We start from the raw sequence: 27975 nt of genomic DNA, 5'->3' as shown, positions 1-27975 counted from the left end.
ATTTGTTTTGCACATAATTACATCATTCAGTGTTAGCCCATTGTGTATTTTATATCGTTCCAGAATATAAATTGCATTTAATAAGTAATAAAAGTTACTTGATGGCGTAACTTCTACGCTTTTATGTATATGCAATTGTTGTTATTTTGTACTAAGTAGAATGTTCATCATCATGATCAAAGGCAGGAGTTCCCTATTATTACTGATAAGTGCGAAAGTTGTTTAAGAATAATAGGAACATATTTTATATGAGTTCGCCAAGTATTGAAGCGATATTTCATGTACTTTATTTTACGTTTTTTTTTTTTAAATTTCTCCTTTTTGTTGGGGAAATTGCGTTGTCTAGCGCTATATGGCCAATCTGCACTGTTTTCTCCTCTTTTAGTACAACATCCGTCTCTTTCACGTTACAAACAAACAATTTTCGAATATGACTACGAAGTCTTTCACGATGGAGTTCTTGCATAAAAAGTTATCGGTTTACTTGCAGCGTCAAATTTGGATTTCGAATAAAACCCGAATTAAAAATTGACAATTTCAGTTTTGCTCTAAATACTGTTCCTTTTTAAGTAACAGACAGGAGCATTAACTATTTAGAACAAGAAGGTTCCGTAGCTTACATGGCTCATTATACACACATCACGAAAAGTTTTGCATCACCCCGGTTCCCGTAATACCTAAAGACACATGTTGACTATGAATATTGTATCACAGAAACAGTCCCATTGACTGTTCAAAGTTGTCACTAACACTCCCAAAGATGTAAACAACCATGCACGAGCAGCGCCTATTAGACGGAGGGGGTTCGACAGCCGATCAGTTCCAGTCATTACACCAGGAGGGAGGTACACGGCCCTTGTTGTTTGTAGTTCAACCATGCCTAGACGGTCAATACAGCGGTTCGATGGCGTCCGTATTGCTACTTTGTGCCAGGAAGGGCTCTCAACAAGGGAAGTGTCCAGACGTCTCGGAGTGAACCAAAGCGTTGTTGTTCGTAAACGGAGGAGATACAGAGAGACAGAAATTGTTGACGATATGCCTCGCTCAGGCCGCCCAAGGGCTACTACTGCAGTGAATGATCGCTACCTACGGATTATGGCTCAGAGGAACCCTGACAGCAACGCCACCATGTTGAATATGTTCTTCGTACAGCCACAGGACGTCGTGTTAAGACTCAAATTGTGTGCAATAGGCTGCATGATGCGCAACTTCACTCCCGACGTCCATGGCGAGGTCCATCTTTGTAACCACGACAACATGCAGTGCCGTATAGATGGGTCCAATAACATGCCGAATGGATCGTTCAGGACTGGCATCACGCGCGCGACCGCTACGGTCGCAGGTTCGAATCCTGCCTCGGGCATGGATGTGTGTGATGTCCTTAGGTTAATTAGGTTTAAGTAGTTCTAAGTTCTAGGGGACTGATGAGCTCAGAAGTTAAGTCCCATAGTGCTCAGAGCCATTTGAACCATTTTGAACTGGCATCACGTTCTCTTCACCGATGAGTGTCGCATATGCCTTCAACCAGACAATCGTCGGAGACGTGTTTGGAGGCACCTGGTCAGACTGAACCCCTTAGACACACTGTCCAGTGAGTGCATCAAGGTGGAAGCTCCCTGCTGTTTTGGAGTGACATTGTGTGGGGCCGACGTACGCCGCTGGTGGTCATGCAAGGCGCCGTGATGGCTGTACGATACGTGAATGCAACCATATCGACAGCATATTGGCGAGGCATTCGTCTTCATGGACGACAATTCGCGCCCCCATCGTCCACATCTCATGAATGACTTCCTTCAGGATAACGATATCGGTCGTATAGAGTGGCCAGCAAGTTCCCCAAACATGAACCCTATCGAACATGCCAGAGGTAGATCGAAAAGGGCTGTTTATGGACGACGTAACCCACCAGCCACTCTGAGGTATCTACGGCGAATCGCTGAGGAGTGGGACATTCTGGACCAACAGTGCCTTGATGAACTTGTGGATAGTATGTCACGACGAATACAGGCATGCATCAATGCATGTGTGGTTTTCATGAGCAATAAAAAGGGCGAAAATGATGTTTGTGTTGATCTCTATTCCAGTTTTCTGTACAAGTTCCGGAGCTCTGGAACCGAGGTGATGCAAAAGTTTTTTTGATGTGTGTACTCGTATATCCTCACTCAGTTTCTAGACAGTTCATTGCTTCCAGCTTTTATAAGAATCTAGTAAGATACTGATAGCAGATGTAAAAAAAAAATGATGGCTGTAACGACCGATAGATATGTAACACCCCTAAAGTACAGCTAACGTCGTTAACTAACTGAAGCTAGTAGGAAAACTAGCGCAGTTTTCACTTGCTATGGTCTACGAGAGCCTTCGATAGTTTTACACCTCTAGGTATAACATTTTGATTTGGAGAACTTAGTTATGCTGCGAATTTGTGGCTACGATCTGCGAGCGACTTTAGAATGAAATGTTCTCCTAGATAACAGTTTCTTTATTTTTCTATTTTTATTTATTTAAACCCATATACAAAAAGAGATGCATTCACACCCAGCAAAATACAGACACACACACAAAAATATCCGTTACAAAATCCCACTCTCAAGAAAGAATGACAATTACACGCAGGACACACACACACACACACACACACACACACACACACACGCACGCACGCGCGCATTCACACACAGCAGATGAAAAATATTAAACCATACACACAACACAATCAAATAAGATAAATACACAACAGTGGTGCCGGCTGCTGGTGGCCGAGCGGTTCTAAGCGCTTCAGTCCGGAACCGCGCGACCGCTGCGGTCGCAGGTTCGAATCCTGCCTTGGGCGTGGATGCGTGTGATGTCCTTAGGTTAGTTAGGTTTAAGTAGTTCTAAGTTCTAGGGGACTGATGACCTGAGATGTTAAGTCCCATAGTGCTCCGAGCCATTTGAACAACAATGGTTAACACTACTCACCGAAAACACACATATGTCGATGACAAAATGGAAAGTGCAAGCGATATATATGAGATGTGACAAATGTAGGTGAAAGAACGCCAGAACTCGGCCAGCTGGAGCATGGAAAGTAACGAATACGTGTCCAGGACCACAAATGTTAAAATGCGTGTGAAATCTTATGGGACTTAACTGCTAAGGTCATCAGACCCTAAGCTTGCACACTACTTAACCTAAATTATCCTAAGGACAAACACACACACCCATGCCCGAGGGAGGACTCGAACCTCCGCCGAGACTAGCCGCACAGTCCATGACTGCAGCGCCAAAGACCGCTCGGCTAATCCCGCGCGGCTTCAGGACCACATGCGTGTGTTAACAGCGCTGGAAATGGTAAGTAACACCCAATGACAATTTCACATCACGAAATTTGTGCTACAGAAGTTAATTCTAACCGAAAAAACAAGAGTAAAACACGACAAAATGTAACATAACAACATGTTGTATGTACCACATAATACATTTATTGTATGTATAAAAAGAAACACGTATTACAGGCCTCTGAAGGTGCTTCACAAATAAAAGAACGAGAACGCGTATGGTGATAAGCAAACTGCCTTCAATTAGTTGCATAGAAGGAACATCCCTCCACGTATTTTTGTGCTTTCTGTCGTTTTTGCGACGTCACATTTACAGAAAATTACGTGCGCCTGTCCATGTAATGCTTCGAGACCAGCTCTAACCCTGCCCCTGCGCTGTGCACACAGCTCTAGTTCCGAACGCTGGCTCGCCGCCTACCCTTCCCTGCCGTGCGCGGAGCGACCCACGCGCCGCACCCCGGCCGACACTCGGTTTCGCCCGCAGCCGGCTCGGGCGACGCGGCAGGACAATGGCAGCGGCGCACAATAAACCAGCAGCTCCGTCTGCCGCGCCGGTCCGTGGCGGAGCGGCTAATGAACCGCTCAAAGCACGCGCCCGCGGACCGGCCCGACCCGTAATAAGCGCGTGGGCCCGCCACGTGAATCACCCACGTGGGAGGAGCAGGCGGTCCTCGCCTCCCTGCTTCGTTAGCGGCCACCGCGATGAATCGCGCCGCACGCAACATCCCGCGGCCCGTTATTTGTGCTGGGCGTTCCCTCGCCGCTCCATTCCGAGAACGTTTCTGCGCTTGAAGTACAGCTGACAGCGGCCACTTTCTGTCGCCAAAATATTCACCGCCGGTGCTGCCGCCGACAAATTTCAGGTTCAGAGGACAAAGGGAGCTCCTCAAATTAATAACGTGCGCTCTTATTATTTGTCCCGACACAGAAGTGAAAAGACTTCCCAACAATGTCAGAGCACATGTTCTCATGTGCGACGATCGTCCGAGAGGTCTCTCTGTGATGTGTCTCGACGCTGGCCTAAACTTTTAGGCTGGCGGTTTTAGTGTATTGCAGAGTGGCTGGCTCCTCCCTTTTTTCCTTGCGGCCAGCCAGCCACTTCCATCTGCTATATTGTTTTAGCTCCCTCTACCACTTTCTTCCTGTGTTGTCCATGTTTTACTGCTGGCGGATTGATTCATCCCATGCTTCGGCGTGGGTAGGCATATATTTTTCCAAGCTTGTTACCTGTTTTTTACTTTCTGTTTTATCTTACTGTTATGAGTCTTTTCTTGACACCCGTCTCAATCTGTTACTGAGAGGGCGCGTGAAGACCTTGCCGTCGTGCGCCCATACAACCTTCTCCCTCCATCCATCCATGTACCGCCGTAGAATCTGTAATCTGTCCTAAAGTTAATATTTAGCTTTAGTTCAGAACCGAGATCCCTGGCCGTTTAGAATGGAGCGAATGTACCAGTACCTTTCTTCACTCTATCTGTGAACTCTCAAATAAATAATGGTACAGTGTTCATTAATCTTGTTTTTGATTAATATCAGACTGGAACATGGGTTCGCAAACTTTTCCTCTGACGGAACACTTTGAAAATCCTCGTACTTTGATGGAACACCTTTATTTTGAAGGTCACTACAATTTTTAAAAATGAGAAAGCCATGTGTTATACAGTGATTACTTCAATTTTAAATCATAACTAACAGCACAAAAGTCATAATAGAATTTAAAAAAAGTTAGTGTTCTTAAAATGTCGAAAAGGCAACGGCCTTGCCGCAGTGGATACACCGGTTCCCGTGAGATCACCGAAGTTAAGCGCTGTCGGGCGTGGTCGGAATTTGGATGGGAGACCATCCAGACCGCCATGCGCTGTTGCCATTTTTCGGGGTGCACTCAGCCTCTTGATGCCAATTGAGGAGCTACTCGACCGAATAGTAGCGGCTTCGGTCAAGAATACCATCATAACGACCGGGAGAGCGGTGTGCTGACCCCACGCCCCTCCTATCCGCATCCTCCTCTGGGGATGACACGGCGGTTGGATGGTCCCGGTAGGCCACTCGCGGCCTCAAGACGGAGTGCTTTTTTTAAAAAAAAATGTCGAAAAACGTCATATTGTTAACAGTTTGTCGCTGAACACTTATACACCTCCCGCAGAACACCATTGCTCTGTCGAACCCAGTGTGGGAAATCCAAGTCTAGAGCAAACGCACTTATTATTCTTTTTACCCAAATATGCTTCTCTGAAGTAAGAGTAACATCAGTGGTTTTTTTTATTTTCTTTGTATTTAATAACAGGAAAATTGCTCTTAACATCTATCTGTAGACATAGAAATTCAGTTTTTAAGCCGGCCGAAGTGGCCGTGCGGTTAAAGGCGCTGCAGTCTGGAACCGCAAGACCGCTACGGTCGCAGGTTCGAATCCTGCCTCGGGCATGGATGTTTGTGATGTCCTTAGGTTGGTTAGGTTTAACTCGTTCTAAGTTCTAGGGGACTAATGACCTCAGCAGTTGAGTCCCATAGTGCTCAGAGCCATTTTTTTTCGGTTTTTAAGAAAAGTGTTCACAGATTTGGAAAGAGAAAATTTTTTGTGTGTCCCTTGTAACCACAGGTTTTCTATGCGAGCAGATGTTAAGAGCAATTTTCCTTTTATTTAATAGGAGAAAAGAAAATCGCTAATGACGCTGTAACTGAAGCGTAACATGCTTGCCTAAAGCGAAGAAAAAATGTTTGCTCAAGGCGGATTCTATCCAAAAACAGATTTATTTTCAAGCAACCACTGGACACTAGAGTGAGCTCCAACCGCAAAATGAGCACCGTAGATTACTTTTGAGAGCACTTTTGAAGCGTAGTGCTTTTGTGAACGATTCGGTACCACTATCGGATTCCACACTCCAAATATTATTTCAGCCAGTCACGTATTTATGAAGATACTGTTTATGATCGTACCTTAGTTATCTGTCGACAGTGCGGTGGAATGCTCAACGTATTTTGGAAATCTAGAACGTTTTCTAAACTATGCACTTCAGGTTATGATGAACTGGTTTCTCACACCCACAGTTGGTAAGCCCTAAATTCATTTTGATTGTGAGCAAGAGCAATCCACTGACTTTTAACTGAAGATGCTGATATAACTGTAACATTGCGGCGATTTTCTAATCGTTCATGTGTGATCACTATAGTAGCTCGAAAAGCGTATATGCAGGAATTGGTCGTGAGAGATTGAAGAACATAAAGCAATTTTAAAACACTGTTTAGTAACTTTGGACCTCATGTGCAAGGAAACAGTGATTGATTGGTACAAAGTGTTTTATTTTAACACACATAAAATCTTTTTCCCCTCATGTAATCGTTCCCGGTCTCTATTTGGAGGATTCAGCATCTAAGAAATAGCTCACAGTCCTACTAAACCAGGGTATTAGCAAGAGAGAATGTGAAATGTCCACAGTCACCGGCCGGTGTGGCCAAGCCGTTCTAGGCGCTTCAGTCTGGAACCGCGCGACCGCTGCGGTCGCAGGTTCGAATCCTGCCTCGGGCATGGATGTATGTGATGTCATTAGGTTAGTTAGGTTTAAGTAGTACTAAGTTCTAGGGGACTGATGACCTCGGATGTTAAGTCCGATAGTGCTCAGAGCCATTTGAACCATTTTGAACCACTGTTCTGTTACCGCTTCTCTACTGACAACGCAGTACTCCCGCCTTCTTTTATACTGGCGCGCCAGCTTCTAGTGACATTTGACGGTCAATTCCGCATTACATTGGGACGTCCGCATACTTTTGATCAGATTAGATCAGAGCATTGCCCAGTGGTGTGGTTGAAGTTCCTGACGTGCGGTCTGTTGGTCCTGACAGACGGATTGGGAGGTGGGCGGCCCCCCAGACCTCACACGTCGGCCCACAGGAGGGCGTGGCCCGCCGGCCTGCTGGAACGTCCCTTCCCGTCCCGCCACGGCGCGGCTCGGCTCGCCGCCTTTGTGCGGCCGCCGCGCCAGCGAGGTCACCCTACCCCTTTGTCTCCGCTTCACCGGCCCGGGATTACTGTAATCTCCGCGCAACAATTATTCTCACTGTTTATGGCGCGCGCGTTTAACATCTCTCCGTCACGGGGTAGTTTTATTCTCGGTCGCGACTCCTCTCACACACACTCCACTCTCTCTCGCCGCAGAAACCGCAAACCACCGCTGCGTTGGGTCCGACCACGAAGCGCGCCAGTGTTGGCCAACACGCAGCGAGTCACTCGTCTCTGGACACACTGCGCGCTACGTGGGAGAAACTTGACACTTATCATTCAGAAACAGCACTGCCCTTCCAAATACTTATCCTGAAGGACTCTCACTCGTTATACGATACGTTGTCCAACAAAAATTAAAGGAAATGCACATCTTATCGACGACAATAACAAGCAATAGGGGACAAGAAAGAAATCACAAGCGTATACTGAGGAGACGTATTCATATTGCATATAACTTCCAAGTTATATAACACAGCAAGGGAAGCGTCATTCAGAGGCCGTCAGTACTAAATCATGTTTAACCGCTCGTGCAATGGAAATATTTGAGATTCTTTTTTAGATAGTGAGGCCTTTCAGCTCCCTGAAGTGGGTCGGCCATGCGTTTGCCGTTCAAATAAATCTGGAGAGCAGTCGATATTGACGTTTTGTGTCCCGGCAACTTATCAGAGCGATATGAAGCGACCGTAGTGGAGCGCTATCAGCCGAGAGGTGCCACGCGGAAGGGGTATCTCCAAGTGTCATTCACCAACACACCAGAGGTCTCGGGCACTTTACCTGCCATGAAATTCCCTCTGGTAATCACCGTCGTTTCTCTTCAGAAATGCTCAAAGTAATCAGTCAGCGTGGAAGAAACTGTATGTAAGTCCTCGAGGAACTAGTTTCAGATCAACATTCAGTATTTTGATGACGTTATCTATAGTTTCCTTAAATTCGACGATTTGTTATGTCCTGTAGCTTACAACCGTGACGGAGGAACTAAAACCTCGTTTTCTTACCGTTTATCCAAGGATATAAAATGAGAAAAAGGGAACTATCTCATCAGTACTTTGAACAGCGTACATGTTGGTGTCAAATACCTACGTTACTATTTGCTAAGGTCACTTAGCTAGCTGGTTGCTTAGCAAGCAGGTTAAGTCAGTTTAAATTATTTTGATAAACCTGCAATGACTAACCAACTTTTTTTTCTTTGTAATGGCCAGCAATGGTTATTCGCAGTTTCAGCTTCTGCGACATAATCAGTGACTTGTTCACATAGCGATGAAGAAGTAAGTAGCTCTTTGGAAGGGAAGGTTCAACTTCAAGACTATGTTGTAGCCGGTAGACACGTATCACTACCTTTGTTGGATAGGGATGAGAAAAGATTTTGTGAGTGGCCTTGTGCTAAGGATAGTCCCAGTATTCACATGATTTTTTGTCTTCAGTCTTCTGACTGGTTTGATGCGGCCAGCCACGAATTCCTCTCCTAAGCCAACCTCTTCATCTCGGAGCAGCACTTGCAATCTATGTCCTTAATTATTAGCTGGATGTATGCCAATCTCTGTCTTCCTCTACAGTTCTTGCCCTCTGCAGCTCCCTCTAGTACCATGGAAGTCATTCTCCCCATGTCGTAACAGATGTCCTATCGTCCCGTCCCTTTTCCTTGTCTGTGTTTTCCACATATTCAAAAATGGTTCAAATGGCTCTGAGCACTATGGGACTTAACTTCTGAGGTCATCAGTCCTCTAGAACTTAGAATTAATTAAACCTAACTAACCGAAGGACATCACACACATCCATGCCCGAGGCAGGATTTGAACCTGCGACCGTGGCGGTTGCGCAGTTCCAGACTGTAGCGCCTAGAACCGCTCGGCCACCCCGGCCGGCTTTCCACATATTTCTATCCTCTCCGATTCTGCGCAGAACCTCCTCATTCCTTACCTTATCAGTCCACCTAATTTTCAACACTCGTCTGTAGCATCACATCTCAAATGACTCGATTCTGTGCTGTTCCGGTTTTGCTACGGTCTATGTTTCACTACCGAACTGCTGTATTCCTGATGTACATTCTCAGAAATTTCTTCCTCGAGTGAAGGCCTATGTTTGATATTAGTAAACATCTCTCCACCAGGAATACCATTTTTGCCATTGCTAGTGTGCTTTCGATGTCCTCCTTACTCCGTCCGTCATTGGTTATTTTCTGCCTAGATAGCAGAATTCCTTAACTTCATCTACTTCGTGACCATCAATCCTCATGTTAAGTTTCTGGCTGTTCTCATTTCTGCTAATTCTCATTACTTCCGTGTTTCTTCGATTTGCTCTCTGTCCGTATTCTGTGATCATTAGATTGTTCATTCCATTCAGCAGATCATGATACGATTTTGGAAAACCTGAAATAGCCCGGTTGGTAGGGATTCGTATCTCACCCATACTGTATGAATCTGTATTTTTTTCAATGTTGTATCTCGCGTTCTATAGTAGAGCGCTGTGAGCTGGAAGTGGCAGTATTTGTATATACAGGATGGTGAGAAACAGTCTGAAAAGCTTGTAAGGATGATGCAGGGTACATTGTTCTGAGAAATATATATATATATACTCCAACAAGTACCGCCCATACACTCTTTCATGCGACACCCAGTGTCGATGGATAGTGATAGTGTATGTTTGTCTCCAGTTACAAGCGGAATTATTTTTAAACTGGAATTTAATGTGCCCAGTCGATAGAGAGGTCTCGATTTAGTCTTCTGCGATTTTAGTTTCGTCGATATGCATTAGCAGTGACAGTAAAACATGGAGGGTAGCCAGTACTCCACCAGCGATTGAGCAGCACGCTTCTTCATGGCGGTAGCAGTCAGCGTGGGCCAGGGCGGTGCTTTCGCTGTTGGAGAACAGTAACTCTTCGCGTTTTATTGTCCCTATTAAAGCATATACATAAAACGAGTATCGCACTAGACTAATCTGCAACCACTCTATCGTTTAGGCAAGTAAAATTTCGCTGTAAAAGTCATTTTGTTTGTAACGGAAAACAAACCGACGCTTTCCGTTGCCACTGAGCGTCGCATGAAAGACGTCGATGGGCAATATTTGTTTGGGTTGCCTCCAGCTACATCTTGCAAAAACGACGACTCTTAGAAGAGACAGTATTACGAGAGTAGACTGAAACGTAATGCCTCCACCTTCGTAACTCTTCAACAGTTGGCAACATCGGTATGCGGCAGATACTGGCTTATTGCGTAGCCTCTTCTCTACAGCTCCAGTTGGCGGGAAGCCTTAGCATTGAACGGTTGTGTTATTACAGTGTAACGTATGGAGCCCTGCGCAGACGGTCAGTCAATGAGATTTAAGCAACGTGCAGTCATTGAATTCTTGACAGCAGGTGTCACCCCAAAGGAGATTCATCGGAGAATGAAAGTAGTTTATGGTGACTGTGTTGATGTGAGTACTGTGCTTCGTTGGACGAGTAAGTTTAAAGATGTTGAGGCGCTAACATCTGACCTGCGTGACAAACAAAGAGTTGGACGTCCTGTGACAGCAACCACAGAGTTTCAGTAGCAAAATGTTGACAGATTGATTCAGGACGATCGTCGTATTACTCAGAGAGAAATTGCAAGCACAATCGGCATTTAACAAGGTGTGGGTCACATTATTGCTTTGCTTGGCTATCGGAAACCGATTCCCGTGAGATCACTGAAGTTAAGCGCTGTCGGGCGTGGTCGGCACTTGGATGGGTGACCATCCGGGCCGCCATGCGCTGCTGCCATTTTTCGGGGTGCACTCAGCCTCGTGATGCCAATTGAGGAGCTACTCGACCGAATAGTAGCGGCTTCGGTCAAGAATACCATCATAACGACCGGGAGAGCGGTGTGCTGACCCCATGCCCCTCCTATCCTCATCCTCCCCTGAGGATGACACGGTGGTCGGATGGTCCCGGTAGGCCACTCGTAGCCTGAAGACGGAGTGCTTTTGGCTATCGGAAGATCTGTGCACGATGGGTACCTCGTATGCTGACTTCTGAATTGAAAGCGCACGGGCTTGAAGTTTGCCAGGAACTCCTCTTGCGTTACGAGAATGAAGGTGACACCTTTCTCCATTCAATTGTGACAGGTGACGAAACGTGGGTACACCATTACGACCGGGAGAGGAAACGTCAGTCCATGGAATGTCGACACCAAGTCTCGCCCTAGAAAAAGAAATTCAAGACGCAGCCCTCAGCTGAAAAAATCGTGGTCACAGTATTCTGGAACGCAGATGGTGTTATCCATGTTGACTTCCTTCATCGTGGAACAATAAATTGACAGCGTTACGTCACAACGCCGCGAGCTCTGAAACGATGGCTGACAAGGGTCCGAAAAGAAAAGGGAAATGTTTTTCTGCGACATGACAATGCCAAACTATACACCTCCAGTGCCACCACAGCAGAACTTCAGAGACAGAATCTCACCACCGTACGGCATCCTCCATACAGTCCAGATTTAGCACCGTCTGACTCGCATCTGTTCCCGATAATGAAAGACGATCTGCGGTGACATCATTATGCTTCTGATGAAGCCGTCGAGAGAACTGTGAGACTGTGGTTGCGGAAACAGAGTGTCGACTACTTCCATGACGACTTCAGAAAACTTGTTCACCATTTGCAGAAATGCATCTAATTGGCTGGTGATTATGTGGAAAAGTGGATATCGTTATTTATAGATCACATTCTAAGGATTATTTCTGCGTTTGATTTATTAAAATATTCCCATCCAAACCTAATTAACGAAGGTGGAGACATTACTTACCATTCAACCCTCGTGTATATGTATCGATACCTGACTGTGCGTTGGGACTACTAGTCTAACGGTGTAGGTCTCGACCTTTCCGTTTCTAGCAATTTTTTCTGTCTTCTGTCCGTTACGTTTCCTCAGATCGGAGGAAGTCGCGGACACTACCTCTGGCAGGATAGTGCCTAACAAAAATCTGCTATGCTCAAACCATCTTTGTGCTTGATGATTTTTTATTAAGTATTTCGGTCATACCCTACCATACGGAAAAAGCCCATAGGCAGTTAGCGTCTTGTAGGAATACAGAGGCGTTTCGTCTCTGTTTATAGCTATACAATTTAACTTGACCCTTTTCTAGAGGCGAAGGAATCGGTGACAGTCGGATGAATTCTTGCCAGTGCGCCTCTTGTTAACCTTCTCTACTTTACAGTGGAAGACGCCATAGCATCGCAGTAGGCATTGCGAATGCAATGTCGATTCCTGTGTGCTACCCGTCCCGCGATAAAGAGGTGGGGCTTCCTTCTCTTATATATCATCTCCCTGCAGCAGTCCTTAAACTAGGCTTCGATCGCGTGCTTCCACTCCCGGAATCACCTAAAACAATGCGAAATTGTAAGTATGGTACAACAGTCAATGGTTTTTTTTAGGGTTGGTGCTACTATTGTTTCTTCACTTAGCAGTTTCATATCATTAATCTCGTTTTGTGATCTTAGTTACCGTTGCCATCCATCATCAAAACAAGCAGCTGCATTTGATAAGAAATCTCCAATATTCGTTGTAGTGATCCACTATTGAAAGCGAACTTTCCCTCGCCTCCATTTTGACGTACAGCTGCTGTGTCCGAAATATCTTTATTTAGTTTAGATATCCACATGATGGCAGGTTTGTGCCTTATGTACCAGTGATTTACTTACAATCAAGGAGTTTGTTATGTTTAACCTGTTTAGTTCCCGTAATACTGCATCAAAATTTTAAGTGTGTGAAAGCAGAGTGCAAATTTTGTAGTACATTCTCCTATTAGGTTTCCTTGGTGTGTTGTAATACACACTTACGAGCCAAAACGTTATGACCATCCGCTTAATAACTTGTTTGTCCGTCTTTGGAACTAAATACATCACTGAGTATACGTATCAGGGATCCGACAGTTTGTTGGTACGTTTGTGGAGGTATGTGGCACTGGATCTCTACCCACAGGTTATGTAACACGGGTAAATAACGGGACACTGATTTGCGTACGCTGCGATGGCGCCTAATAGAGACCCAGATGAATTCCATAGGATTGACATTAGGCGCATTTTATCGCCGAGACAACAACGTGAGTTCACTAAAATGCTCCTAAAGCCCACTGTAGCACGGTTCTGGTTCCGAGACACGGGTAATTATACTGCTGAAAGATGACATCGCCCCTCGGAGAAGACATCAAGCACGAAGGGATGCAGGTGGTTCGCAGCTATCAGCGTGTCTTCGATTATTAACATAGATCTTACGTAAATGCGGGAGAATGTCTTCCATAGCATAACATTGCTCCCGTCAGCCTGCGTTCATTGAGAGCTGCACGATTCGAGCCGCCGATCTCTTCGATGACGGCGTTTGTGGAGACTACCATCGACCTAGTGTGGCAAAAATGTTCACCCTAAGAGCCGACACGTTTCCATTGACGGGCGGTTGAATCCTGGTGCGACCCGTGTTCACTGCAATCGTAATTGACGATATTGTTGGGTGAACATGTGAACACGTGAGGCCGGACGGAGTGGCCGAGCAGCTCTAGGCGCTTCAGTCTGGAACCGCGCGACCGCTCCGGTTGCAGGCTCGAATCCTGCCTCGGGCATGGATGTGTGTGATGTCCTTAAGTTAGTTAGGTTTAAGTAGTTCTAAGTTCTAGGAGACTGATGACCTCAGATGTTAAGTCCCATAGTGCTCAGAGCCATTTGAACACGTGGGGTGGTCTGCTGCGGAGCTCCATGTTCAACGATGTACGATAAACGGTGTGTTTCGAAACACTTGAGCGTGCACCAGCATTGTGCTCTTTCGGCAGAGATGCCACAGACCATCATCTATCCTCCTTTACAGAGCAGACAGGTCTCCGAACCCCACTTTCTGTGAAGAGTCCTGGACATATAACATACTGGTAGTGTCACACACCTACCACTTTCCGTAGATGCTCACGACATTAGCACTGAACATTCGACCAACTTCGCCATTTTCGGGATACTCGTTCATAGGCACCACGTTATAACAATCTGGTCTTTGCAAAGTCGCTTATCTCAACGGGTATTTCCATCTGCAGCCCATATCTTCCCTACGGTGATCCCTTGTCCGTGTCTGCACCGCTTACATACATCCAACGTCGCGGTGGGCAGTAGTCATAATGTAAAGACATAAAATTGCAACTAGTCACTTTTTTGAAATAGTCATTTATTTATTCCATGAACCGGTTTTCGAATCTTCTCAGGCTCGTCTTCAGATGGTTTTCCAGAAGTTACAAAGCTGTTTCAAGAATGTTCCATCTTCTTGTCGCAGACCCAGCACCTAAAACTGCGCTTGAAATAACTATGTAACTTCTGGAAAACCATCTGTAGATGAGCCTGAAAAGATTGGAAAACCGGTTCATGGAATGAATAAATGACTATGTAAAAAAGTGCCATGTTACAGTTTTATGTATTTATACTAAATGTAAATGTCGTGTAACTATGACCTCCCGTCGGGTAGACTGTTCGCCGGGTGCAAGTCTTTCGATTTGTCGACTTGCGCGTCCATGGGGGGATGAAATGATAATGATTAGGACAACACAACACCCAGTCCCTGAGCGGAGAAAATCTCCGACCCAGCCGGGAATCGAACCCGGACACGGGTTCTAAAACATATATAATGAATAAGCTTAATAAAGTGTCATAATGTTTTGATTTATCAGTGCGTATCTGTAGAAGCTTAACAGTGGCGCATAGACCGAAATTACAATAGCGCAGTAACAAGAGTTACAGCCAAAAGATGAAAATTACGTCATTCAGAACACTAAATAATGTTTTTTTTTAAATATATATATTAAGAGTCCATTTGGTTCCACGCTATAGAACGGTGAGTGGGCTTTAGCCGAGGTCCAAAATCCATTTAAAACAAACAGACCAATTTTTGGGAGCAGCAACACCCATGTGTCTACCCAAAAGTCTTAAACTAGGTTTACTGTCGGTCCTATAAATCACTTCAGCAGAATGCTGATGTAGCTAAAAATATTCAGAGTTCATTGTATAACAACTGACTCCTGGTGGGGTTGAGCGCTTATTAGAACATGGAGGAGGACACGGAGATCGATTTTAAACTGCTCCCTCCGGCCAGCAAGCCATCAGTCTCCGTCAGCCGGGAAAAGACGCGGTGTGGGCCGCCAGAGAGGTTTCTTTGAGCCGGGGTGGCGCCCCCTGCATTAGCGCTGTCAGCCGCGGCGACGGCTGGCGTGGGGAGGAAACAGACGGCCAATTACAAGAGTCGGGCGACGCTCGCTGCGCGATTTGCGCCTCTCTGGGGCTGTGCTTTTCCTCATTACGCAATTTGCGCCGGGGTCAGCCAGGGTTGCATGGGTGTTCTCTCGATAGGACACATGGGATCGAACTGGCGATAGATATGAGGAAACAGGAATCTCTTCAAGAATGTCTGTAGTATTTGCGATCACACTTCTCTCGTCCATTTATTGTGACAATAGTAGAAGTCTGATTTCGTATATCTGTTGTTAAAATTCATTGTTCAAGCCGGACTGCGTAACTTAATCCTTTCAGAAGCAATGTACAGTCAGGGCCTATCACAGGCTGCAGATAAAGATTTCTGGAAGCACGTTGGTTAGAATGCCTTATCGATGCAAAGGTCATTAAAGGCTGAACAGGTCCCCAGTTGGGCAAGGACAGGGAAGAGGCAGCTGTCTAGATCCTTTTACGGTTTAACGTTCATTTCGGAATGAAATATTACCACTCTGTCCACAGTAGCGACTTCAGCGATACTGAGACAGCAGACTTTTTTGGGGGGTCGCAGCTGGACCTTAGCGCATCATGGAACTCATGAGTTGTACTAACCATGCATCTTCACTCCAAGAAGTTTTTCCCAATCAGTAACGACCTATAGTCATGTGTTAATGTGTTGTAGCACCCTGTAAATATCGCACTAAATTTATGGCATTTCTCTTCGAATGCGTGCTGTAAGTTACACTAAAATTATGCCAGTTCTCTTTGAATGTGTACTGGTGTTCAAATAAAATGGACGAAAACTAATTTTGTAGCACTCTCCGTTATAATTAGAAACAAGTGTCGAGTGCTGAAATGATGGTCAGCCATGCTATGATCAACTCAAAGAAGGGACGCAGCTGTCTGTTTTCAACCGCACATGCTCTGATGTGACATCACCCCTGCTAGCATTGAGGGTGCTACGTTGCTCTCAGCACCAGATCACTGTTTTTCTTTGAGCACTGTGTGTGAAGTGTCAGAACGGCGAGGTGGTTGAGCGGTTTAGAGCATGGACTGGAAATTTAGAAATTCGGGTTCGAGTCTTGCTGCTGCCAACATTTCATTTTTTCATTTTATTTTATTCCTCTCATTGTTAAATTATTGACTTTAAAATTTAGCCCTTTGACTCTAAAGACGTGCTCTCTGCGTTCCGTGCTGAGAGTGGCTTTGTTGTAGGTGTAATATTTGCCTAATGCTGCTGCCTGTGCTCAGAGATTGTATTTTGGCCTCTATGAAATACTAATCATCCAATTTTGAGAAAACGATTCAGCGAAAAAATTTGATTTTTGTATATTTTACAGTTTAATATCTTCGCTCGATGAAGGACTGAATTTCTTTTCGTTATTCGACATATTTATGTACTGCTTCAAATTAAGGCATAGCATAAAATGTGTAAACTTTACTTAAGATTGGTTCTGGCCCAAACATAGCTGTAAATGAGATGTAGAGAAGATATCGGAACTTTATTTGAAACTGAGGGCAGAGCGATACCTCATTTCGTTCTCGAGATATTGGTTTTTATATCCGTTGGGCGGTCACGCGTGACGCGATCATTTCTGTCCTTGTGCATCGGGAATCACGTGGAGACATATTTTGCAAATGATAGCACGCAAAGTGGGATATATATTTTATGATAAACACTTCAAACTTTGTTATTTGCCGAGATGTCGAAGTAACTCGTCCACAGTATTGAGAGAGTCGACCCTTAAGGTCTCTAAGCGAAGAGTATAGGGGATTTTCGAACAGTGCCTCACACATCAGTTCTGTAGCCTCCAGGTTAGGCGTATCTACTAGCGATATGCTGCCAGCTTTTTTTCACTTTTTTATTCCGAGTTCGATTCTCGGTCCGGCATACAGTTTTAATCCGCGAGTAGGTTTCTTATTACTGGGTGTTTGAATCCTACGCCACTTGTAAGACTGTACCAGGTGGCATCCATAGCGCCACCAAATAGCGTCGTGAAGTAACGGGGAGAGAACTAATTAGGATTATCAGGAAAACCATCCATTACTTGGGCATATTCTAACTGCCTGAAAGTTGAGGTCCAGGCATGGAAATTTCATCAAGTTCTCTTCAGTGTTGCGCACAGCAGCAGCTACGAAAAAGAAAACAACTGTGAATCTCTCGACCTGAGAATAACTCGATCTGGCCATCCACTCAAGAACCCCTCTCACTTGGGCATGAGCAGAACTGGATCGTGTGCAGATCACTCAGCCGCCTTCGATCTGAAGTTGTAAGATCCAGGAGTAACCTCCAGAAATGGCACTTCCCTGTGGATACCACCTACTGTGACTGCGTAGAACAGCACACCATGGAACACCTTCATCTTTATCGTCGCCTTGTCCCACGTCACGTAGGGTCGGCGTTGCTCTTCTGGATACTTCACCTCCATAGTACTCTATCCATTCCCTCTTCCTTCTCCTATCCTTTCTCCCTTAGGTCCCCGGATATCTTATCCTTCCACCTCATCTTCGGTCTTCCTCTCTTTCTTGCTCCTTCAATCTTTATATCTTCAACTCTGTTTCCGATATACTCTTCCCCTTTTCTCTGTACGTGTCCGTACCACCTTAGTCTGCCCTCCTGTATCATTTTTCCCCATCGGTCCACTTTCACAGTTCCTTTAACAAATTCATTTCTAAACCTGTCCTGCCTTGTTACCCCACACATCCACCTGACCATCCTCATTTCCGCAACTTCCATCTTCCTTTCCTGGGCTACTGTGATTGGCCATGGCTCTGCCCCGTATATCATAGTAGGCCTTACCACCGACTTGTACACTTTCCCTTTCAACCCAATGCTCACCTTCTTGTCGCACAACACTCCACTCGTTTTCCTTCAGTTGTTCCAGTCGCAATTTATTCGGTGTTGTATCTCGCTTTCCAGTTCTCCGTCACTCTGTATGTAAGACCAAAGGTATTTAAATTTGCAGACCGATTTCTGCTCATCATCCTGGATCTTCAAATGGTTCAAATGGCTATGAGAACTTTGGAACTTAACTTCTGAGGTCATCAGTCCCCTAGAACTTAGAACTGCTTAAACCTAACTATCCTAAGGACATCACACACATCCATGCCCGAGGCAGGATTCGAACCTGCGACCGTAGCGGTTGCGCGGTTCCAGACTGTACCGCCTAGAACCGCTCGGCCACACCGGCCGGCAACAATCACTCACAGTGATTAACTGTTACGTAATGAAAATGTGCCACGTTTCAAATACGCATCTGTTAAATTTCTATGAAATGAAGACGGATCTTAATTCTCCCTCAAAAAGGTCATTTAGGCCCTACAATTGCCTCTTACCATGTAACAGGTAACTCGGCGCTAGCCTGACTTCTCTGCAAAATGATGAGCTGAATGATGACCTGTGGTTTGCCTTTTTATCTTATTCATTATCAGGCTGCGTCAGCATATTAAGTTATTGTTCTCTTTTCGAAAATATGATTCACTGTCCACGCAAAACGCAATGCCAAATCTGTTTATAACTTAATGTGCAACGATAAGCTTCTTGAGATATTTATAAAATAAATAGAAAAGTATTCGGCAATTGTATTTAACCCCTTTAATAACAGCTAGAACTAACATGAACAATAATATTACTACAATTTTGTCTTTTATCATAAAATTTACTTTTACACGCAACGTTTAAATTATACCAGAATCACTCTTCGGATTTTTAATTAAATACTTTAACATTGGAAGAAAGAAAATAATTAAAATAGTGAACTGAAGACCGAGAGTTCTGCCTGGTTTACAACACGTAAATGTTATTAAAATCAATGAAAACATTAGATTACAATCTACTCTTTTCTTTCCAAATGAAATATTTTTCACTAACAGTGGAGGGAGTAAAATAATTAGCAAATTGAACAAAAACTTATAATACACTCTGTATTACTGAACACAGTGAAAATTTACACTACAGTAATTGCTGACCTAGCGCTTGCAGCAAATAGAAACATAATGGAGATTACATTGTCTTTCAAATAAACCGTGTTTCTATACAGTCATATCAAATCACCCTCCATCAATTACGCATCGTCTCAAAAAACAAATTCATTCTTTGCGCGGCACATCCACCACTGATACTCCCCAGTTTCCCATGATCCAACACTCTCTCGCTCTCTTTCCGACAACTCCAACTACTTCCCTCGCTCCCCTGAGCTCTACTCAATAACACAACCTCTGGTAGCCAAATATTATGACCCCCATGTGGCATGCAGAGATGCTCGTTGTGGCAAACATTCCGAAAAACTGATTTATCATGATATGTACATTTTTTTCGAGCATTTCTCGTAATGAGTGTACTTTCACTCTCCCCTAATTTCCAAACTTCAAAAAAGCTCTCTTGCAAACCTTGCGTAACTAGTGCTCCAGGTTGTACGAGTTCTTAATTAGGAACTCCCAAGTATGAACTTTGATATTCATTCTAATAACTAGTCATCATTTGTCCAAATGGTTCAAATGGCTCTGAGCACTATACGACTTAACATCTGAGATCATCAGTCCCCTAGAACTTAGAAGTACTTAAACCTAACCAACCAAAGGACAGCACACACATCCATGCACGAGGCAGGATTCGAACCTGCGACCGTAGCGGTCGCGCGGTTCCAGACTGAAGCACCTAGAACCGCTCGGCCACATCGGCCGGCCATCATTTGTCCAGCCCGTAGCGTTACAGCACATTGCAGCACGAAATTCTTCAAGCACTAACTTGTACGACACACGAATAAGGTACTTGCTTGTACAAGGGCAGAAACTACAGAAAAATATCATGTACATATCCAAGCTCTCGCACAGATTAACTACCGACGCGAACTGCTCCAGTATAAAAATAACGAATATTTATAACACATTATGCGAAAAGACCTTGACAAAGATGTTTGGTTATAATTACGGGCAACTGAAGACACTGTTGGGAATGAAAAGCAAAATGCGTCTGTTGTAAACATCCGTCCTCACTATACTCTATGTACAATAAAGGTGATACTGAAAGGGTAGCGCGGGAGGGGGGGAGGGAAGTAAACCGTGTCGAAAATTGAAACTATTTTCCCCCTGTGTATAAAAAAATTTAAAAAAATGTTTATTGGTTTCATTGTTTACTGGTCGTAAGTTTTAATTTTCATTTGGGCTACTCGTGAAATAGAAGGTGAGGTATGTTGACACCTCGTCGTAAACTAAATTTATACACGACCAGTGCAAATTCGACAACAGAAGTGCCATAACTGTGTGGCTTTATGTTGTGAGCGAATGCACAGCCGCCATTCCCGCCGCGGCCGCTGTTACCCCTCACCGGCGCTCCGTCCCACGTCACCACCCCCGGTGACCCCCAAACCGACAGCCGCAACAACAGCGGGGCGCGACCTTTTTATCTGGAGTAATTTATCTGGGCCGCCTTTAATGGACTCGTAAATGCCATTACAGCACGGATCTCCGGGGTGCCGGCGCCGGGGAACGGATAAGGGTAGTAACCGTTACTTTTCATATTTAGCGGTGGCTGCCGCGGCCAATTGGAAAAGCCACTCCCCGCCGCGTTTTAATAATTCGGGTCAAACACTTAGGCGGTTTCTGCTGCCAGCGGTCTCTGCTACATGCCCACCAGTGCGGGGGTAACGGAGAGGTCTTCGAGGTACTCTCTCGGCGAATTACGACATAATAGACAAATATATACGTGATTATCCTCCGCACTTGAATCTTTAACCCAATTTTTGAGTACCATAAGGTGTACAGCGGTAGATTGAATTATTTCCCGCCACTACCCCTTCCTATTCCATTCGCGAACGGCACGCGGGAAGAAAGACAGTAGCCAGGAAATTTTCTAATTTTATAATCGTCTTTATGTTGTACTCTCCACAGACACTTGCACTTGCAATTGCTGGACCATGTCTGCTGTGTTTGCTGGACCATGTCCGCCGTACTCCAGATAGTTTGTGATTAAGTATGAAAAGAAGTCGTCACTGATAGCACCTATTATATTTATAAGTCCACTTCCTCCTATAGTGTGAAATATACGTTTTAGGTGTGTTATAATCACAGACACAGGTGTTATGCAACCCGCACCACCTTCAAAAACCTCGTGTGAGATTTTCATATTCACTCGTTCGCTACTCGAGAACTATCGGTCCTACAGAAAAAAAAAAACGAAGTGTACTTCAAATACGTTTTTGTTGAATAATTCGAAAACCGTGGCCTCCAGCGAAAACATATCCCAGCACAAAATCTGACTACCTTAAACTTCCTACAAAAAAGATCCTGTCCATTTTTTCTGTAGGACTAATAGTTAGCGCACGTCGAGCGAGAGAATATGAGAATCGCGTGCATGGTTGTTGAAGGTGTTGTGGGTTACTTAAAACCCATAGGTAGGGGTTTGTATGTTACACCCCGGTTTCTTTAATAAAAAAACTTTATGCTCTAGTTATGAATTACGTCCAGACGATGCAGCTATATCGAAACCAGCTGGAGCAGAATAAAGTATTATCTAATGGTAACATTTGGTGGTTTATAAAAAAATCTTCTCTAGTTCTGTTCTCTTGCTTATTACGCAAGACATAAGCCGAAGCGAGAGACCTGTACTTTACACACTCTCTCCGATACACAACACTATTGTTTTAATCATCTCTCACGTCTGTGGTTGTGCATCTCTCTCGTCACGCTCTTGTACCGACAGCTGTGTAGCAGCTCGTAGCACTTCTTCAAATCTTCATTATTTCTAATGTAAACCCGGGTAGGCTCCCAGACCGACGAATAACTCAATAACTAGAATGAAATTTTCACTCTGCACCGTAGTCGTGAAACTTCATGGCAGATTGAAACTGTATGCCGTACCGAGACTCCAACTCGGAATCTTTGCCTTTCGGTGGCAAGGCCTCTACCGACTGAGGTACCCAAGCACGACCCAACACCCGCCCTCACACCTGTACTTTGGCAGTACCTGATCTCCTACCTTCCAAACTTCACAGAAGTTCTTCCTGTGAAACTTGCAGGACGACCGCTCCTGATAGAAAGGATATTGAGAAGACGTGGCTTAGCCGCAGCCCAGGGGGATGTTTCCAGAAAGAAATTTTCGCTCTGCAGCACAGTGTGCACTGATGTCAAACTTCCTGGAAGATTGAAACTGTGTGCCGGACCGAAAGGTAGGAGACGATTTACTAGCGGAAGTAAAGCTGTAATGGAGGGTCGTGAGCTACGCTTGGGTAGTTCAGACGGTATACACTTGTTCGTGAACGGGAAAACTCCCGCGTTCAAGTCTAGGTCAGGCACACACTTTTAATCAGCCAAGAAGTTCGCTAAGAAAACGCCCAGCACACTTGCTAAACGGTTAACATTCGCCTGCAAAAACCGGAACGTTTCAGTCCGAAATCAAAACCCGCGCACGGAAGCGCACTTCGTAATCTTGCAGCCCTTCCGTAATGGAAGATTAACTTGCCTGATCACTTTGAGTCCCCAACTACTGGCTTGAGAAACATATTACCTCTGCTTCCACAGGACTCACGTCTTCCAAATCCCCCAAAAACTTCCAGCCGACTCCCAGATTTCACCATCTCCCAACACGCACTGGGAAATTATTGTATCTTTAGGTCTTCCAGCTCATTATAATCAGGAGCAAAATATAGGCATCTTCACTGGACATTTCATGCTCCCTCTAACATCGCTTCTGTAAAGTGCTGCGTACTGGCAGGGCTTTTAGAGAGTTTCTCTGTTGACAACACAGGCAGTCATGTGTAATTTCCGCCCTGTAAGCCAGCCAGCAATGACTCCAGCCACAACTCATTTAGGAGGATTATGGAAAGACCAACCCATCAGTTCCAGACTGAAGATAGCCCCCTTCCACCAGAAGCTAACCCTGTCGTAGGCAGTAACCAGAGCAAGAGCATACGGTCACGGCCATGAGATGAGGTCTTACAATGCGACTGGTTCCGGTCTTTGACCACAGACCATGTCGTCAAATGATATCGGGATGTTTCTGACTATTTACGCGCATCACTTTTGATTTGCCTCTAGGCATATAGAGGCACCACATAGAACGTATATGTGTATGACCTGGCAGGGAACTGAACCGTCGTCCTCCTAAACGTAAATCCAACGTCTTACCATAACGACACATCGCTCGGTTTCAGCTTGCTATATTTTCACTTCAATGTTTCTAGTGAAGAGTCTAGTCTTTTCTCTTAGTAAATGAAACAGAAGCGGAATAACGGAGGCTGAATTAAATAATCCTCTTAAAACAAGAAGTATAGTTTCGAGAAATTTAGATGATTATTTGGAAATCAACAGCGATACGACACCAAAACATTGGACAAGAACGAGGCTTCAGCAACTCAGTGATACCACCATCCCAACTTTTAAATTGCTGAGAGATTTACTGCGATGTATGGAAATATGAAGAGTGACACACACAAAAAAGTAGACACTGTGCATAAATCTGTATCTTTGCACAAAAGTACGACGCAGGCATGCGTGGTGATGAATTTCCATTTTCTCGGAACGAGTGTGTTCCATATGCTTATAGGTCTGTATCTGCTTCTGTTAAGATTGCCTTATTTCTGGGCTACGTAATCCGCACTGTTTTCGGTTCACTTTCAGTCCTTTTTCGGACGTGCAATCCCATTTCGAAATGTGCATCCTCTGTGACGGCCCCTTTGTGCTGCAGCCCAGAACCGGTAAACCGTAGCCTCCGAGCGCAGGCGTAATTCTATATTCATGCCACTGAAATCAAATAATTCGCCTCCAACGGCCAAGCAAAATTAATTACATAATATTGTACGCCATTCGAAATAATTTCATTTCAGTTCCGTGCGCCACCGTGGCGTTAATGCATTGTGTGCGACATTAACGAAATCCATTCCGAATGCCTGACATTGATTTAAATCTGTGCACTGTACAGATGCGCGCAGGACTGTATGACATTCAGAGAACAAAGCGGTAGTGGCAGATGTAATCACAGCATTCTACTCAGTCGCTGTGTGTGTTAGACACATTGCCGTCTCTTTCTGAAACAGACATTTCATTGGCAAAATAAAAAAGCAAGATACAGAATAATTCCTGAACTACGGAAATGCAAAGGTGAATTTTGAGAAGCCCATTTGGTGTTTGGAATTTCCATATTGCAGCGGTGGCCGCCCTAGAGTAAGCGGGTGATGATTAATGATAGTGAGACATATCAGATGGGTGCGAAAGACAGGTTTTTTTTAGTAGTAATCATCCCTTCCATTGACTTCATGTCATCCTTCTTATCTGTCTTATGCTATACTCTCATCTAGATGTGTCTGCTGCAGACGACGTGGTCCATAAGGTCTTTTCCGCAGTCTAGGCTTAATCTACAACAGAAGCCGTTCCGTGAACATGCCCCATTCTTCAGATAATTATTGTCCGTCTATGTTACCACTTACACTTTACAACACCTCCCTATTTCGTACTGTTGTTGTTGTTGTGGTGGTCTTCAGTCCTGAGACTGGTTTGATGCAGCTCTCCACGCTACTCTATCCTGTGCAAGCCTCTTCATCTCCCAGTACCTACTGCAGCCTACATCCTTCTGAATCTGCTTAGTGTATTCATCTCTTGGTCTCCCTCTACGATTTTTACCCTCCACGCTGCCCTCCAGTACTAAATTGGTGATCCCTTGATGCCTCAGAACATGTCCTACCAAGCGATCCCTTCTTCTAGCCAAGTTGTTCTAAATAAATAAATAAATAAATAAATGTCGTGTGGCTAGGGCCTCCCGTAGGGTAGACCGTTCGCCTGGTGCAAGTCTTTCGAGTTGACGCCACTTCGGCGACTTGCGTGTCGATGGGGATGAAATGATGATAAGAACACCGCAACACCCAGCCGGGAATCGAATCCGGGCCGTTAGGTATGACATCCCGTCGCGCTGACCACTCAGCTACCAGAGGCGGACACTTCGCACTTAAAAGTACTGAACTGATTTTAACGTCGTTCCATAGTGCTGACTATATTAAAATTAAATTTATAAATGTAACCATATTTACAAATTAACTTGCGACGTGAACCTAAAATGACTCGTTCCAGTTTATTTATCGTGAACAAAATAATCCATGGAACATAAAACTAGCTAACTAGTTGACTTACCACGACATTTCGGCTGACAACCATTCAGCCACCTTCAAGTGATATTGGAGAGTGCTGATTCACTTCTCCTGACTAGGCGTGTCATGGGCGTAAAATTCTGCCACGGAAATGTTGGCCACTACGAGATCCTTCTGGGATTCAATTATTATGAAACCTGTGGAAATACTGTACTTTCGGCAGCTCTTATTAATGGTGTTGTTGACCTTCGGCTTGATCAGGCATGGGATCTGGTGTTTTCCCTCATAACTTCAGAAACACAAAAGTTTTACGTATAATGACACAATTAGCGATGACAGAGTTTATTACCTTGGCCAGCTGGGCGGGCTTTAGTTGGAATAATACTCGATATTCGGCGCCAAACTCGACAGAGGGCGGTCATGTTGCGGTAATATATGCTCAGGTCCCCCTCGCCAATTTTAGGCAGGGTCACACTTATTCTGTATCCGTTTGATTCACCGGCGGTCGCTCAAGAGTTCGGTCAAGAAGGGTCTGGCCATTCTTTGTAATTTAAAGAAAAAAGAATCCTGAGCGAAGTTCTCATCAGTGGAATTTGAAAGATGTCAAGCAACATCCACAAAGAACTATTGACTAAAGAACGACGAAGAGAGAGAGGTGAAAGAAATCAGATGAAAAATGAGTGCTTCTGAAACAGTAGCAGACAAAGGCATGTAATTTTAGTCCCACATATGTACAAAATTAATTTGGTCATCCCGTGTTTCATGAACAATACGGCAAGGGATGCCGTTTACTTTGTTTAGAAGAAGAAAATTTAAGGTAGTTGCATCACACTATATCAAAGAAAAGATTGGATAACAGTATTCTGGCTCGAAACCTCGACCGCAGAGACTAAGAGAACTTACTGCGAAGAAGCCAAGGCGAGAAGGCAAGCATGAAGAGTGGAAAGAGGGGCTGAAGGGGAGGCAGGAGGCCCTTTAAATAATAATAATAAACAAATAACAGTTGTTACCATTGCTGCCGTCGATGCAGAAGGACGGGGTTCGAATACCAGTGTCTCCTAAGACGTTCTTTTATTCCTGAGGTAGGGAGGTCAAAAACGGGGACCACTCAGCTTCTTGAGCCCAGCTAAGGTGCTGCTGGAGTAAAGAAGCAGCCGCACCATCAGGATTCATCTATTGGCAATAACGGATGTAGAGATAGACGAAGTGCTGACCACATGTCCTTCGATTATAAATCGCTCCTCGTATTGCCCTGCAAGCAGCAGTCTACCAGTCAGAACGCATCTAAAGTAAAGATGCACTCTACCAAAACTACGGTTCATTAGTGAATGACGTAGTGAATGGTAGGATTACGGGTAGAATTGATGGGGAGAGAAACATAAATTAATGTGTATGAAAGAAAAAAGGAGCTGATGATTTCTCTTTATTGTTTTGTTTGTTTAGCTGTAATTAGCACCACACATTACTCAGTGTTAGTCTGTTGTGTATTTTACATCCTTACAGAATACAAATTGCATTTTATAAGTACTAAAAATCTGTTGACCGCATAATTTCTACGCTTTTATGTAACCAAAGCAATTACTTTTGATGCATGTACAGATTACATGCACAAACATTGTATATATAAATAATTGTGAAAGTATTTCCTGTTATTGTCGATAAATGCGAAATTACTTTATGAATAGCAGAAACATGTTTTATATGAGTTCGACGAAGTATTGAAGCGATGTTGATATATTTGTGTTTTGCGCTTTCTTTATTTTAGTTTTTAAGAAAATGAAAAGCCTAAAGCCATCCTTATGATCTTATTTATTGTGTAGCTGCCAGTTTCGGCGCTTAAATACACCATGTTCAGTTCTTAGTTGATGCTGAATGGGTTATCACGATCCATATATATGCTGCATCTGCATAGCGAGCCTCGCATTTACCGAACAGTCATCCTGCCTGCCCTCACGTATCCATCCGCAGCATGGGCCGCGATTAGCTTCACCAGGATGCGGACGCTGCAGCGCCTGCCGCACAAGGTGCTCAGGTGCCACTCACGAAAATTGTCACTCTCCACGAGGAGGCGGATATCGTCCCCCTCAAGACGACCATACCCAATCGGATTCAGACCATGGCTAACGATAGGCCTGGCACGCCCACCACGGATGCATCCCTTGGCGGGACTAGCCGCCATTCTACGTACAATACTTTCCCACCTTACCTGCCCACGTTAGGTTAAATTTTTCTGCCTGACTGATGTAGTACTGTACCCGCCGGAGGGTGGTACGGACTCCAAGCCCCACCGCCACGCCTCCAAAGTGTATTGCCCTGTGGATAAATTTACTGCCTCACCTACATATTTAGACCGCAAAAAACCGGTGATGCTGTATTGTAACATATAAAAAAAATTCCACTTGT

The 27975-nt window shown here is 44.6% G+C and overlaps 1 protein-coding gene and 1 pseudogene across 1 annotated transcript in view; both read left to right on the top strand.

The window, feature by feature from the left end:
* The window catches only part of LOC126419464 (roundabout homolog 2-like), a 238462-nt gene that overhangs the window by 52952 nt on the left and 157535 nt on the right, over nt 1-27975 (top strand). The gene's annotated exons all lie outside the window — the stretch shown is intronic.
* LOC126420005 (5S ribosomal RNA) lies at nt 5067-5184 on the top strand (annotated as a pseudogene).

The sequence above is a fragment of the Schistocerca serialis genome, chromosome 9 (assembly GCF_023864345.2).
Source record: "Schistocerca serialis cubense isolate TAMUIC-IGC-003099 chromosome 9, iqSchSeri2.2, whole genome shotgun sequence".
Lineage (NCBI taxonomy): Eukaryota > Metazoa > Arthropoda > Insecta > Orthoptera > Acrididae > Schistocerca > Schistocerca serialis.
The sequence above is the reverse complement of the archived record's forward strand: the minus strand, read 5'-3'. Positions and strand labels throughout refer to the sequence as shown.